This window comes from Lipophrys pholis (genome assembly GCF_963383615.2).
Source record: "Lipophrys pholis genome assembly, chromosome: 20".
Lineage (NCBI taxonomy): Eukaryota > Metazoa > Chordata > Actinopteri > Blenniiformes > Blenniidae > Lipophrys > Lipophrys pholis.
The window spans coordinates 5,310,884-5,324,784 of NC_137648.1; the positions used below are offsets into that span (position 1 = coordinate 5,310,884).

General features: G+C 41.3%; 1 protein-coding gene across 1 annotated transcript in view; it reads left to right on the forward strand.

Annotated features, from left to right (window-relative positions):
• Positions 1–13,901, forward strand: part of cUnh8orf34 (chromosome Un C8orf34 homolog) — a 70,614-nt gene that overhangs the window by 25,616 nt on the left and 31,097 nt on the right. The window lies entirely within an intron of this gene.

Consider the following 13,901-nt stretch of genomic DNA (forward strand, 5'->3'; position numbering starts at 1 on the left):
CGTTCAGGACAGGAACAGCTTGCCGTGCATGCGAGTCTCTATATGTGCGAAGCCAAGCGAGCTGACTCATGTCTCTCTCACATGAAGACGAGAAAAGAATCAGAGCTGTCACCTTTAATGTTCAGTGAGTCACACTCTCTGCAGAGGTCACCAGCGCTTTCAGCCTCTTTCATTTCATGATATAATCGATCGGCTCTGATCTGCAGTTTCTTTTGCATTTCAATGACTCCTCTTAAGTGGAAGCACAATGGGATTAGTGGCCCTTTAGGATTAAAATAACACAATGGATTGTTCTTTTTGCTGGCGTTGGCAACCTTGTGCCCTAACATAATATGAAAAAAACCCACTAATGTAGTCTGCATGTGCAAAATCTGGTTCAATCTGTTACAGTCTCAAGCTATTTTTAAAATAAAAAAATAGGTATACCCACATCTGAGCATGAGAAACTTCTGCGAGGGTGAGAGAAAGTTTGACTCATTACATTTTAACACTCTAAAAAGCAAAAAGCAAAAAAAAAAAAAAAGAAGTTGAATGAAATGCTCAGCTCAGAGATGTGGCTCTGGCTTTTATTAGATAAGAAAAAAAAAAGTATGTATTACTTTCGCAGTTGCTGCTTTGGCTGTATGGATTCACTCAAATGGAACAATTTCAGGGTCTTACATTCACTGTACAACTGCCTGAAATGAGACAACGCTTAACAAGAATAGAAATGGGTGTGAATCTTACTAATTGTCAGTCAATAAGCACAGTTACTGGTCGCACAGGTACTTTGACTACGTCCTTCAAAGTAGCTTACAGTAGGACGGTTTTCATGTCACCATCAGGAGGGCTGAGTTATTTCAAAATCCTCTCAATGACAAAAAATAACGGCTCACAAGCTCATGAAAACGCCAGTAACTCTAACAGTATAAAGCAGGGGTGTCAAACATAAGGCTCCCAAACCACCAAGCAAATTGGGATAATTCCAAAGAAAACATTCATTAATTTCAACACGTTTCTTCCGAGTAGCAGACTCCCGAGCTGAGATACCAGTGACGCCTGCCATGAAAGAGACCGACGTCGCTGCTGTCAAACTAACATGCATAATGCAACAGCTATAGGAGAAGTTTTTGTTGACATTTTACTGTATTTTGAATCGTTAAAATTGGCTTCATGTTGAGATTATAGTCATTTTTGGTAGTAATTGTTTTTTTTTTTTGAAAAATACTGACATTTTTATCATGTATGCTCTGGCCACAATAAAGAAAAACTTTAAAGGTTATTATGGCACGAGTTTACCCGTCCGAATGAAATTGAGCTTTATGTGGCCTCTGAACTAAAATGCTTTTGACACCGCTGATATAGGGGATAACAGAATATAGAGACAGCAGCTCTGTAACTGTTTACCCTGGTGATGAAAACGGTAAGTTCACTGAAACTTTAGTAGGTGTAACTGTGACTAATCTCAAATCAGTCTGAATTTCCAAAAGCGTTTTTTCAAAATGTGAGTGGAGGATCTCGCTTACAGAGCCTGAGACAACCACACACTTTCACATTGAGAAACACCTGACATCTAGACACATCAGTCTACCTCACGTGCATGTTGTTTATGCTGATTCCTGCACAAAGTGGCCGGATTCCGGATGATCAGAGCAATATTCAGTTGTACCGGAGTAGCCAGCTTAGATTACTTTTTATTCCCTGTGCTTGATTACGCCTGTGTGTTCATATTTGTAAACACCACCATGCGTCGACTCAGAGGGGACAGCGCCTGACGTAGAGTCTTGTTTTCAGCTTCATTCAGTGAAGAGTGTGTGAGCTTGTCTTCCTGCCTGTGTACACACACACACACACACACACACACACACACACACACACACACACACACACACACACACACACACACACACACACACACACACACACACACACACACACACACACACGATGTGACGCCTCACAGCAAATTGAATTTGTCAGCTGAAATATTGTGTGTGGAACCACCGTGTCTCTTTCTGTGTCACTTGTTTCTATTTCATCTCCACGTTGAAGCAATCTTCATCTACATGGGCCGATTCTCTTCACCAAAGTCGCTTAAGGTCACAACACAGATACTTCAAAATATAGTAACGGAAGCTAAAGTACACAGCAGAAGTTTTAGATTTAAAGCCTGACTCAGAGGGTTTTTTTGGGGGCTTATGTAGCTATTTTAGGAAAAAAAAACAAATCTGTGCTGAAAGTCACAGGTAATGCTGAGGAAAGCTTTAAAACAAATAGATCTCAGTGTGACTTTCTTCTACGTTCACTAACAAATGGATGACATCTGAGGAGTAACAACCCACACACACTCTTTTTATGTACTCGTGTCTAACACGGGCTCCAATTATAGAGCCTCGGTGTGTCTCTGCCGTCTCCTTAAAGAGGTTGCTCTTCTCTCTCACACACAATCCATGTGCGTCTCTGCTCTCTGCTCCTCTGTCACGGCTCTCAGGCACTTCCATTTATTAGCAGGATCTTCTGGCCGGGGTCACCCAGAGGGTCACGTGTCTTAATCGATGTCTGACAGCAGGGGCAGCAGGGGTTAGTCTAACTGCGGCGACTGCAAATATTTGTTGGTGCACTTCAAGGTTTGCAGGGTTCCGACTAATTCCATGTTTTGTGCCCGCAGTGTTAATCGAAACCAAACTAAGACTATTTATTGTCACTCTGGTTGATCAATCACTTAAGTTACTTTTTGTTTAAACATAGTTTGTTGCTGCTTTTCATACAGGTTGTAACTGAGACAGATACCAGTTGGGGAAACTCCCATTTTCCAGTTTAAGAGTCGTTCACATGAAAAGATAGATCACATTGTCATCACCAATATAAGCCAACACGTGCATGTTGCTGATAAACTGAGCATGTTAATAATTGTGGCTTTTATGATATAAATACTAGATTTTCACTGCAAGTTATCAACGTAGACTAGGCAAAGTAAGGCTGTTTTCTCATATAGTTTTATGAGGTTTTGGCAGCTCAAAGAAAAAAAAAATTCCCAGTTGTTCATGAATGCAGCATCACAAACAAGCAACACGCTTGCCTCCTTTGTCATCAACTCGAAGTTAAATGAATTTCAGTTATGGAGATATAATTCATTCTATCTGTATATTTTTGCTTATTGATTATATGGCTGTTATTTTCTATGAGCTTCACAGTTACAAACTGCAAGTCTGCCGCACTGAGTTGGGAAGTAGGAGTATTCTAACAATACTATTATTAGCAAATACAAGATGACGATAACATGTTCTTGTGTGGAACAAGCCCATTTCTTAATTTTCACAAACCCTTGCCATGCTGAGTCACTTCTGGCTCGCTTCTGGGAGCACTCACAAACTTTCCTAGTGGAAAAGCTCCGAATTTGACCGAGGATGACAGGCACATTTCCCACCACCTTGTTTCCACCATTAGTCACTTCAAATTAAAAAAAACAACCAAAACAACAACAAACAAAACCAATTCAGCTACACACAAACCAACATGGCGTTTTCCTTGATGGGTGGAGACGGCTCTGTGTGTGAAGTTTGCATGTTCTCCCTGTGCATGTGTGGGTTTCCGGGTGCTAAGGTTCGCGACCACAGTCACCACATTGAGTTGGATAAAAGATCGATTGATGTATATTTTAATTTAGATTTAATACCAGATCCCTTATCAGCTGCTTAGAGACAGATGTGTGTGCTCTCTTGCTTTGTTTCTGAGGCTTCTAGAAGACAGGACATAAACATCACGCTTTACTTTTTCTTTTTGCACTACCACCACGGAGTCATTTCTCAGGACGGCTGTATACAAAGGTGATAAATCCCATCATAAAGTAGGATCTTGATGTTCGTGATGACCCTGCTTGATCACGGCTCGGAGACCGAGGCGCGTTCCCCCGGTGGCCTTTACACCAAAGTCCAGGGCAATAATTCAGAGGAAATAATGTAACAAGGCCATCACCCACTATCTGTCAAAGCCTGCTCCTGGAGGTCTCCAGGGCCCATCGCTCCTGTGTTCAATGCCTCACTATTGACTGTACAGTTCATTAAAGTTGATGCTAACATGCATCTTATGGTTGCTTGGTGGACTTGGAGAAACGGAAGACCCTCAGGAGGGTTTCTGGGCCTCATTTAGAGGGAAGGACCCTGGCACAGATTCTGTGGCGAGGCCGAAACGCTTGCCAAATATGACAGACGATCCTTGGCAGGGATGGAGATCCTGTGATAGTATATTGATCCCTGAAGGAAATATTCATCTTTTTTCTCCCGCTGCTATCCACATGAAGGTTAAAACATGGTCATCTGCTCTGCAGCGCTCCTGGAGCTGATGAGGGGTTCAGTTACCTCGTGCTCAAGGACTTTACAGCGGAGTTGGGTTCTACTTATTCAATTTTCACAAAATAGTGTAAATACTGAAAAAAGCTGCTTGTATTATACAATCATTATATTATAAGTAAAAATGCTATTTAGAAAATCATCTTATTGAAAAATTCAATTTGTAATATCTCAGTTTAGAATACAAAACGGATGAAGATGTAATGTGAAAAAGTTTTTTTTCACATGCAGCAGTGTCTGAGGTCTATTTAAGAACTTGGTTAGGATGACCTCTAGTGGCCGAAAACATGTATTACAGTTACAAGCAAGGATTTTATAAAGCACCATCCAGACGCGGAGCAATTCAATGTGTGTTCAAATTAAACTAACTTCAGTTCTTTTCTTTTTTTTAAAGGGAAATTAAAATGTATTTTTTTCACCATTAAAAACAAAACAAGAATTTACATTCGAAAATATCATTTTGTTGAACCTATTTTGTATTTTTTTTTTTACCCGGTTTGAGAACTTTCTTCCTGTTCTTCCACTGCATGTGTGGGTTTACGTTGGGTACTCTGGTTTCCTCCCGAAGTCCGAAAAACAAGCGTTAAAAGCTGAAAAGGAGCACCAGTTTCTCCTGCTTTTCAAAACCTTGACTCCTGAGCAGGAAGAACTTATCACCATTTCCATATTGAGCCGGAGAGTTTTCCAAACTAGATGTGTTTTTGCCAATACCTGGATCAGGAACTCATGGGAACATTAAAAAGATCCCTGAGGAATGCGTTACAGTGCTGCCAGCCAAAAATGTCCAGATTTAATAAATTTACAAAAGCCAAAAACACAACTTAAGGCCGTTTGTTTCGTTCAGGGGGGAAAAAAACTGCGAAATAAAATCAGGGTAGAGGTTAACTCCTATTGATTGTCTCGTCGCTCTCAGGGATGGCACTGTCTTTTCCCTGTTGTTTTCATTAGTTCTGCACTTAATATTTACCACATTCGAAAACCCTATTGAAAATGAATATGACTCACATGTTCTTATAAAGCCATGGAAAATGTCAGGATGCTTGCTTTTGGCTGGGCGGTGAGACCACAGTTATACACCGATCTCAAACAAGAAGCAAGCTGTGTTCAGTATGCGGGAAGAAACACCCTGTTTCTGGCCTTGCAGTGTTGTTTTATGGTAAGTTAATGAGAAAAGTTTGCCAATTCCCTGCTGTAAAGTTACTGCTCTTGTCATCCTCTGTGGAAGTCTTCCATTCCAGCCTTTGAATTCCCACAGTCAATCTGTACATGAAACTTCTTATTTACATCTGTGGAGGAAAAACATACGACTGTTTATTGGGTAAAAAGGAGAAAATGTTCTATAGTATATGTCACAGCTTGTGGTATAAGTGCAAGGTTTACGTTCGATTACAAGAATACTAACTCTATTTTACATGCACATGAACCTTTTTCAAGTCAAATTGGACATTTAAGGTCTTTTTTTTTGACCCTTGTATTTCTATTAACATTTTTTCATTGTTGCATCCAGTGGTGGAGCTTCTTCCGTTGTGATAGAAAGACATAGAATAATCATCAGGCCTCCATACACGAGCACGAGCCTGAAACGGACCCTCTCCGGATGTTCGCCCGCTCGTCTGGGATCATTGAAACACGATGATGTGCGTTTAGCTTCGCTCCCACACACTGAGCTGCAGTTCCAGTGCAGATCTGACAGGGATGAGATGAGAGCTTGAGAAAGCTGCGTCTGATCTTTGATACACAGAGTGAAATAATGACTGATGGATGAGTTACACCTGTGTGTGGCTCTTTTGTTTGAGGTTTTGTTTGTTTTTTTTACAGTATGTGTTCCTCTTGAACAATAGAATTCATCCAGTTTTTACCGATTTTCATTATGTAAAATGACGGAATGTGAAGAAACGGAAACATTTTTTCACAATGCTTCCTTTGTCATCAAGGAAAGTTCAGTAAGTGAGAAATGTTTCAACTGCATATCAACTTCTGACTGGAGATTTAAAGTCAGTCAGGGGAATGCCTTTTCTAAACATGTTTGCTTTTTTGGTGTTTTTTTTTGTCTTCTCTCAATGTATATTAAGAAAAAAAATCCAAATCATTCCGCTGTAGTGGTGCTTTGTTTAAACTCTTGAGCTTGAGTGTGAGGTGCCAATGCCCCAGTTACAGCTGCAAATCACAATAATTTACTGGTCCGGTCGGTGTCATCCCAGTAGAACAAGAGCGGCCAAATAGACACTTCAGAGAAAAAACCAGAACTAAAAAGTTATACGTGAAGAGTAAACTAATGCTTATTTAAACACAACACTCATTTGTAAAGCTAGATATGTTTAAAATGTCATAATGATGGAATGAAGTATGCTTTATAGCAGGGAGTAGAAGCCACATCAAGCATTAAAACATATCCAGTAGAATGAGGGCAAAATAACTTTGAGAAAATGTAAGAAAATTAAGTGCAATTTTATGATTATGCTGTTTTTACTGATCCCCTCTTGATGAAAATATACAGAGAAATATCCCCTAAAAATAATCCATTTAAAAAAAGGCTTGACTTTGTCCTTCATTTTATCTAATATGGTCAGTATTCCTTTACACTAATGCTACTAATACCAATGTTAAATATACTACTTCTCCTAAAGCAGTTCAATCTTCAGTGAAAAAACTTACTTATTTTGAAATGAGTATATCAGCTATGACATTATAGACGATACATAAAGACCTACCAGATAACATCAAATTATAAGCATTGAGTTTGCATAAAAAGTTATGCTTTTTAATTCTTATATGCATCATATTTAACTACATTCTACTGTAAAAGCTATTAGGATATCTGGGATTCAAGCAAAAGTGACTACTTGAGAAAGAAACGTGTAGCATGTTCTGTGGAAGCTTTATATTGAAGCCTTGCAAAGTTGAACCTCCCTGATTTAATACAAACACAGTTACAAATCTCTATTTAATATAAAGCAATAAAAACCTGCTATTACAAGTAATGTTCTGCATTGAAGTGGCGATAAGGCGTACAAAGTAAGAGCATTTATCACTCAGTCGTTGTTGATTGTAACCTTTCTTTGATGCTAATAGATGTTAAATGCCTCTCTCGGCATGTGTCTGAGGAGTGCGGCGCTAACATCACTGTCACTTTGTCCTCTGCCTCGGGGCACTTTACAGATTGCCAGTGTTAGCAGACGAGGCGTGCATTTCCTGACGCCAGCAGCAACCGCCTCCTACCGCCACACGCATACACGCACGCGTGCACGAGCACACCAATCACCTCCAATGCCTTTTTCATCCTTGCCCAAACAGCCAAAGACACAACAGTTGGCCTGGAAACTGTGTAAACCACCAAAAACAAAGCAATAACATCATGGTGCAGCGAGAGCGGAGCCGGAGCTGGATGAGAACATGCATGTCAGTGCTGTAAGTAGCTTCAGCACTAAATCTTTCACTGGGAGCCGAGGCTTGAAAGGGCTGGGTTCACCTCTGAAGGTTTCGCCGGGCCGACGGTGAAAAGAATGTCCCCCAGTAAAAGTGTAACTGCGCCCAATTTGACGCCTGTAAAAGTCTCCACGGTGCAGATGGATACGTTAATCGAGAGGCAAATTGCTGCGGTATTACAGTGGTATTACTGGAAGCAATTACCAATAGGCCAGTAGACTGCTGTGATCATACCATAAATCCAGAGGCAGTCATTATGCAGAGCGCGGCCTAATACCAGCCAGCGTACACAGCCATCTTGTGTGTGTGTTTGTGTGTGCGTGTGTGTGCGCGTGTGTGTGTGCGCTTTAGATGGACTGTGTGAGATTAATTACATGGCGGCAAGCTGAATGGATACAGTCGTGCTGTATTGTGACTCCTGCAGCCAGACATGAGCAAAATGGGGTAGATAGCCTCAGAAGTTATGCAATCTGCAGATGTTATCTGCAACGACAGATAACAGGACGTGTGCGAAAGAATGCATGTTGTTATTCCAGTTTAAGACATCTGCATTTTTCTGGTTAAAGATCCAAATTTGGGAGATAGAGAGGACTGTGGGTCGTGAACTTGATGACTGTGTAGTCACAGTGTATGACCAAGCACAATCTGCAAGTCTGTGGGAACTCACGTGAGGAATGTGCTGCTGTATCCAACCATTTATCTCAAACAAGCAGGGAAACATTGATCTCCAAAAGAATCCAGAGTAATGATTTGCTGGTTTAGTGCTACCTACCACATCACTCCGTCAGTCATGTTTGTTTTTTCTTTTAATTGTTCCTGCACCGCAGCTTCCCTCTAAATGCTTCTTGCACAGGCATGTTACTTGCTGATAGATCCGTTTTATTTTTAATCATTGAATTACATTGTTCCTTTAAACCTTGATTATGCTTGGCAAATGTTTGGGAATTCTTTTTTCTTTTTTTTTTTTTTTTGAAGATCAAGTATGAAATTTTTGCAGCGTTTGAAGTTCATTCTGAAATCGTCGTAATGAGAGACCAGTGAAGACTGTTTATCCAAGGAAGATCACTGTAATGCGTCAGTACATGCGTCCATGCTGTGTCTACAGCGGCGTCCTAATCTGGGCGATATTTGCGGTCAGGAGGCGGTTTGCACCGAGGTCTGCGATAAGACTTTCCACAGGCTTCAGAGCCGCGATGTTACCCTGCATCTGATTCTGATCAGGCTTTTTACGGCTCCGCTCGGAGCCTAACAGGCATATTTTTAGGACTGGAAAAGAGAAGAGAGGGTGCCATTGAAAACCCAGACGTAATTATGAAATGTAACTTGGAATATTGTTTTTATTACAAAGCTAAACAAATGTGCCTCTGTCGCGCAGCACATCAAAGATGTCTGTGCGACGACTAACCGCTGAGCGGAGGCATTATGCTGGGAGGCTTAATCAAACACAAATGCTATGAGTGTGTGTGTGTGTGTGTGTGTGTGAGGGCAGCAGAAGTGTGAGGTCTGCAAGTGTCAGTGCAAGTGTTACAGTGTGCCCTTTTATCTGTACGTCTGAGTGGGCCGCTCGCACATATGGGTCTCTGCGTGTGCCCGAGTGCTGCTTTTGAAGCATCTGTCACGTACAAACTATTAATTAGAGCCCAGTGTTTTGCGGTCAGACGTCGTCACTGCCCATGAAAGAATGGAAAATTCAATTATTTCACTTACACGAGACACAATAACTCACAGCACTTGATGACACGCCACGGGTCTGATGTGGTGGATGATGAAGGGTGTACGTGCGTCCCACCCCACCCCCCCTCCGCACCCCCTCTACTCCACGTGTGGGGTAGTGCTTCACATGTATCCAGGCACATACGTCTGTCAGCGCATCATCGCTGAAGGTGCATATTAAGTTATTTGTGAATAACTACCAGTGTAGTCCTGCTCTTTAGCCCCACGAAGAGCAGGAAAGAGCCCGTCAGTCCGTCGCTATCTAAACAACACTAAATTACATGGAAACTTGGAAAGAAGAGAGCGCATAAATACAAATCCGCTCCTCTCTGGCTTTCTGTGAGTGAGTGATTGCAGAGTGGAATTCCTCATCGCTCATGCCTTTTGTTGGGATTGCGTCGCTTGAACAGTTTCCATTTCTCTTCCCACACACCTTCTCCCCCAATGTTCAGACCCATTTTATTTATCTGTCACGTCTCATCGTCAGACAGGCACAGAGGAGGGGATATGGGGGGGGGGGGGGGGGGGCACGGATGGTTGCCCCAGTGCCCAGGGAGTGAAAATGTGAGGTGCTGACAAACGGGCGAGTGTGGACAGACGTTTGTTGTGTCTAGACAGAGGCCTCAGAGGCTGTCATGGTCTCAGGGTAAACTGGTCTCACGGGAGTCGCACTGTAAACTTATCATGGTGGTATTGTGTGGGAGGCGTGCCGGGCTCTATTGTGAGTGAGGAAAGTGTGCGCGTATTGAAGAAAAGCCCAAACAATTCACTGATGTGCTACTTTAGCGTGTTATCAGGTATTTGCATGTGAAAAGAGACTTTTGTTTGTTCAATATGTTCTCTTAACGTGGGTCTTTGTATTTACTGAGCCCAGTGTTGCCCACAACTCTGAGAGGAAAGCAGATCTTGGCTGTTTTGAAAGTAGCTGTCTAAATGAATTGGAGTCTGAGCTTTTTCAAAAAGTTCCACCAAGGGAGCCATTTTTGAAACGATCCGCTTTCAGTGGCTCGAGCACCTTTTTTGTGTGAACAGACCCCAAAATACAACGCAGGTTTTCCATTTTCACTTCAAAATGTTGCCGTGTAAGTCGAGCCTGAGTTTGGATATGCAAATAAACTTTCTTTTCTTGATCCTTGGTTAGTTTTGGTGGCAGCTTTGGCTGTGAGTTGTGGGTCTCCAGCCTCCACTGTTGTGTCGTAAGTGCTTTGAGATGAGGAAGGGGCTGACGAAATCGCTCACAGCTCATGGAGGGCAGCACTCACAGGCCGATACGTGTAGAATCTGCAAAAAAACCCAAAAGAGTCCGACACCAGAAGTAGCTGGATTTGTCGCTTTTGACAACGAATAAAGTCACTTAGAAGGTTTGGACCGTCACCAGATGTGTCAAAGAATTTGCCAAGTTGGCGCCACTGTCCGAGGATTTGCCTGTTCTGAAGTTGTTAAAACTAAATTTGCACATGTCGAAGAAAGTCTCAATAAGACTGTTTTCTATAATCCAGAACAGACCATAGAAACTGTCTGTTGCTTTCATTTCGAAGGCTCCTGCCTCTACATGTTCATGAGTGTGGTTACCTTCACCAACGGTTGGCTTCATTGTAATGAGTTTGGCAAATCAGGGATCGTAGAAGAGGTTTGAAACTTTTTCTTCAAGGCTATGTGTGGGGATTTAATGAGATAAAAGTTTGAATCTGCTGTGTTTGAGTATCAAAACTCTTCAAAACAGGCACATTTGAATATTATTAAAAGAGTAACAGTAATGCAGTCTCAGTAAAGAAAGAGCTTAGTTTATCTGAAAGTTTATCTGGAAACTAGCAGCTCTATTCACGTTAACCTTATTCAGTAAAAGAACACAAACTAAGAAATACTAGTCATACTCAAGACTAATTGTTTAATGGGCATGTAAAAGGATTTGTTTATGCATCCGTATATGTGTTTTGAGGTTTTATGCTTTTACTGCGCTCGGATTATTTAAAATGTTTTGTGAAAAGCACTTTGTTTTACACTCTGTATCTAAAAGCTATGCAAATACAGTTTGATTGATTGACTGTTTGAGGTTTGTCATGTTGAGACTGAACGTCCATCTCGTGAGACATATTTTCATCACTTTAGCCCTCTATACACATTTGATTGCATGGTTTTGTCAACACAGAAATCTGTCGGCTCACTCTCCCTTCTGAGAATGTCCAGGGATCATACATATTTTTATTAGCCCCAAAGGGCAACTTGTTTCGTTGCCAGCTTCAAAAATGGCAACAACCACAAATACACCAGAGAAATGAGAATTAAAAACAACAAAAGCAGGTAAGTTCACATTGCACCAATCCAAATCAAATAATTTTGTATGTATACAGCACGTTTCATACATTAGTGTAACACAAAGGGCTTTACATGTTTCTCATAAGTGACTCCGACTTTGAGATGCAGCCATTTTCTCGGCACATCGGCAGTGTAAGACCACATCACGGTTCAGTTTGGATCATCCTTAACACGAGCTGAAGAAATAAGACAGAGAACAGGAGTATTGCGCATTACTTCCCTTCGGCACAACAACACTTGTCCAAATCTGATGGTGCAGAGGAGACGTCACCATGAAAGAGGCGGGGCTTAGAAATTCAACCCAGCCTTTCTATTGGATCCAAAATTAATAAACCACCTTTTAGTGCGAGGTGAGTCATCAGACATTTGTCTCCCTTTTAGAGTGATAGCAAAAGAGGAATTGTGAAATCGCTCTTAAAAATCTGGCACAGATTAAGAGATAAACAAATAATTCTCCTGTAAACACAAGATAAAATCCAGATTTTATGGGGCCTTTAAGTGCCGTGCCATCTGCTTCACTGATGCATTTATCTTCATTCACAAGCGTGCACGCAAACCGTGGTGACGTCTCCATTGCATTTGTCTTCATTTGGAGCTGTATCACTCCATAGTGTTGGCAGCGCTGCTCCTCTCCCCTGTCAGAACGAAGGTGATGCTGACAAGAGGAAATACTGAAACAACTGCAAGTAACACCACAGGAAAAACACCACTGTCATGTTTGTAAGTGTTTCAGCTTCTTTTACATTTCATTTTTCACAATGTGACCTGCGGGATGCACTCCGCACAAAAGCCTTTGTTTACCTCAGAGACGTGTGCGATTAGCTTTCTCCTTCTCTCCATTACTGTCATATCATCGCGAGCAACTCTGAGAAAGACAAAGGAGGAGTTGAAGTGACAAGCAGCTGTGTACTCAGAGGTCATGTCCTCTTTGTTCAGGGTCACGAGCGGTTGCTGTTATTCTTTTGGTATTTCATGAAAAGCTGCAGTTTCACAAGTGAATGTTTCCAAATGTCAAGTTCTGATTCGTATCAGCGGCTATGACCCAAAGAAAATCTGGCATGCTGCATTAGTCAGTTGGCAAAAGAAGGGATAATAGGAGGGAGAGAGGTGGGAATGGAGGAGGAGAAAATGGGGAAAGAGTGGAGGCCCTCAATCGAGCCGTTCCCACGACCCAGAAATTGCCCAGATCGCTGGTGGCTCTCTCTGTCCCCACCTCTCCAATGCATTCCATGATGAATGGGACATTTAATATTGACCTGCTTAAGGGTATTGCTGGAATTTGCCAGTATGTCCCTTTTAAAGCACTAAAGCTACACTCCTGTATTCAGGCGACACGTTTTTAATGTAAATCACGTCAAAGGATTTGAAATATCACAAAACCCGAAAACCTTTAAGACTTTGAATGATCTGACTGATATTTGTTGTATATTGTGGAAAAAGATGTAATTTATTGGAAAGGATGATTTAATCTGGTTAACAAAAGGGCTGCAGCCCCGGCTGTTTATAGTTTGGAGTACATTATGGGAACTGATTATTGTTAATGCAGCACAGCAACTTCCTATTAGATTTTTTTTTTATTTAAATACACGCTTTCAGGTTAGTCTAAGGTCAAAGGTGTGCATGCGTGTAAAATTAATCTGATTGCACAGTTTCTCATCAGGACTCATGTTACTGGAGGCACAAAAATAGAGATCATCATGAAAGAAATTTTTTTTTCGGTAAAGACATGTTTTAGGGTTAGGTTATGGTTAGTTTTACAGTTGAGGTTAACAGAAGTAGTAGTTATAGCTGATTTCAAACAGAAGCGTGTTTGCACGGGTGCTTTAAATGACTGATTACATGTTATGTCATGTAGAGCGTTTTTTGCCTGTACTTTGTCTCCTCGTTGAGCTAAATTAATACGGTAATGTTCATGTTTTAGTTTAGCATGCCAACATTTTCTAATCAGCGGTAACGACTAAATAGATGGGGTGATTCATTGTGGAGGCCTCTGTTCATAAAGGGCGGGGTTATTGTGGTTTATTATGTTTAATGAATAGTTTCAGGTTCATTACAGTTATGATTTATCATTTTACAAAACCACCCATCCTGACACATTAATTCAAAGGTGATTGCAAC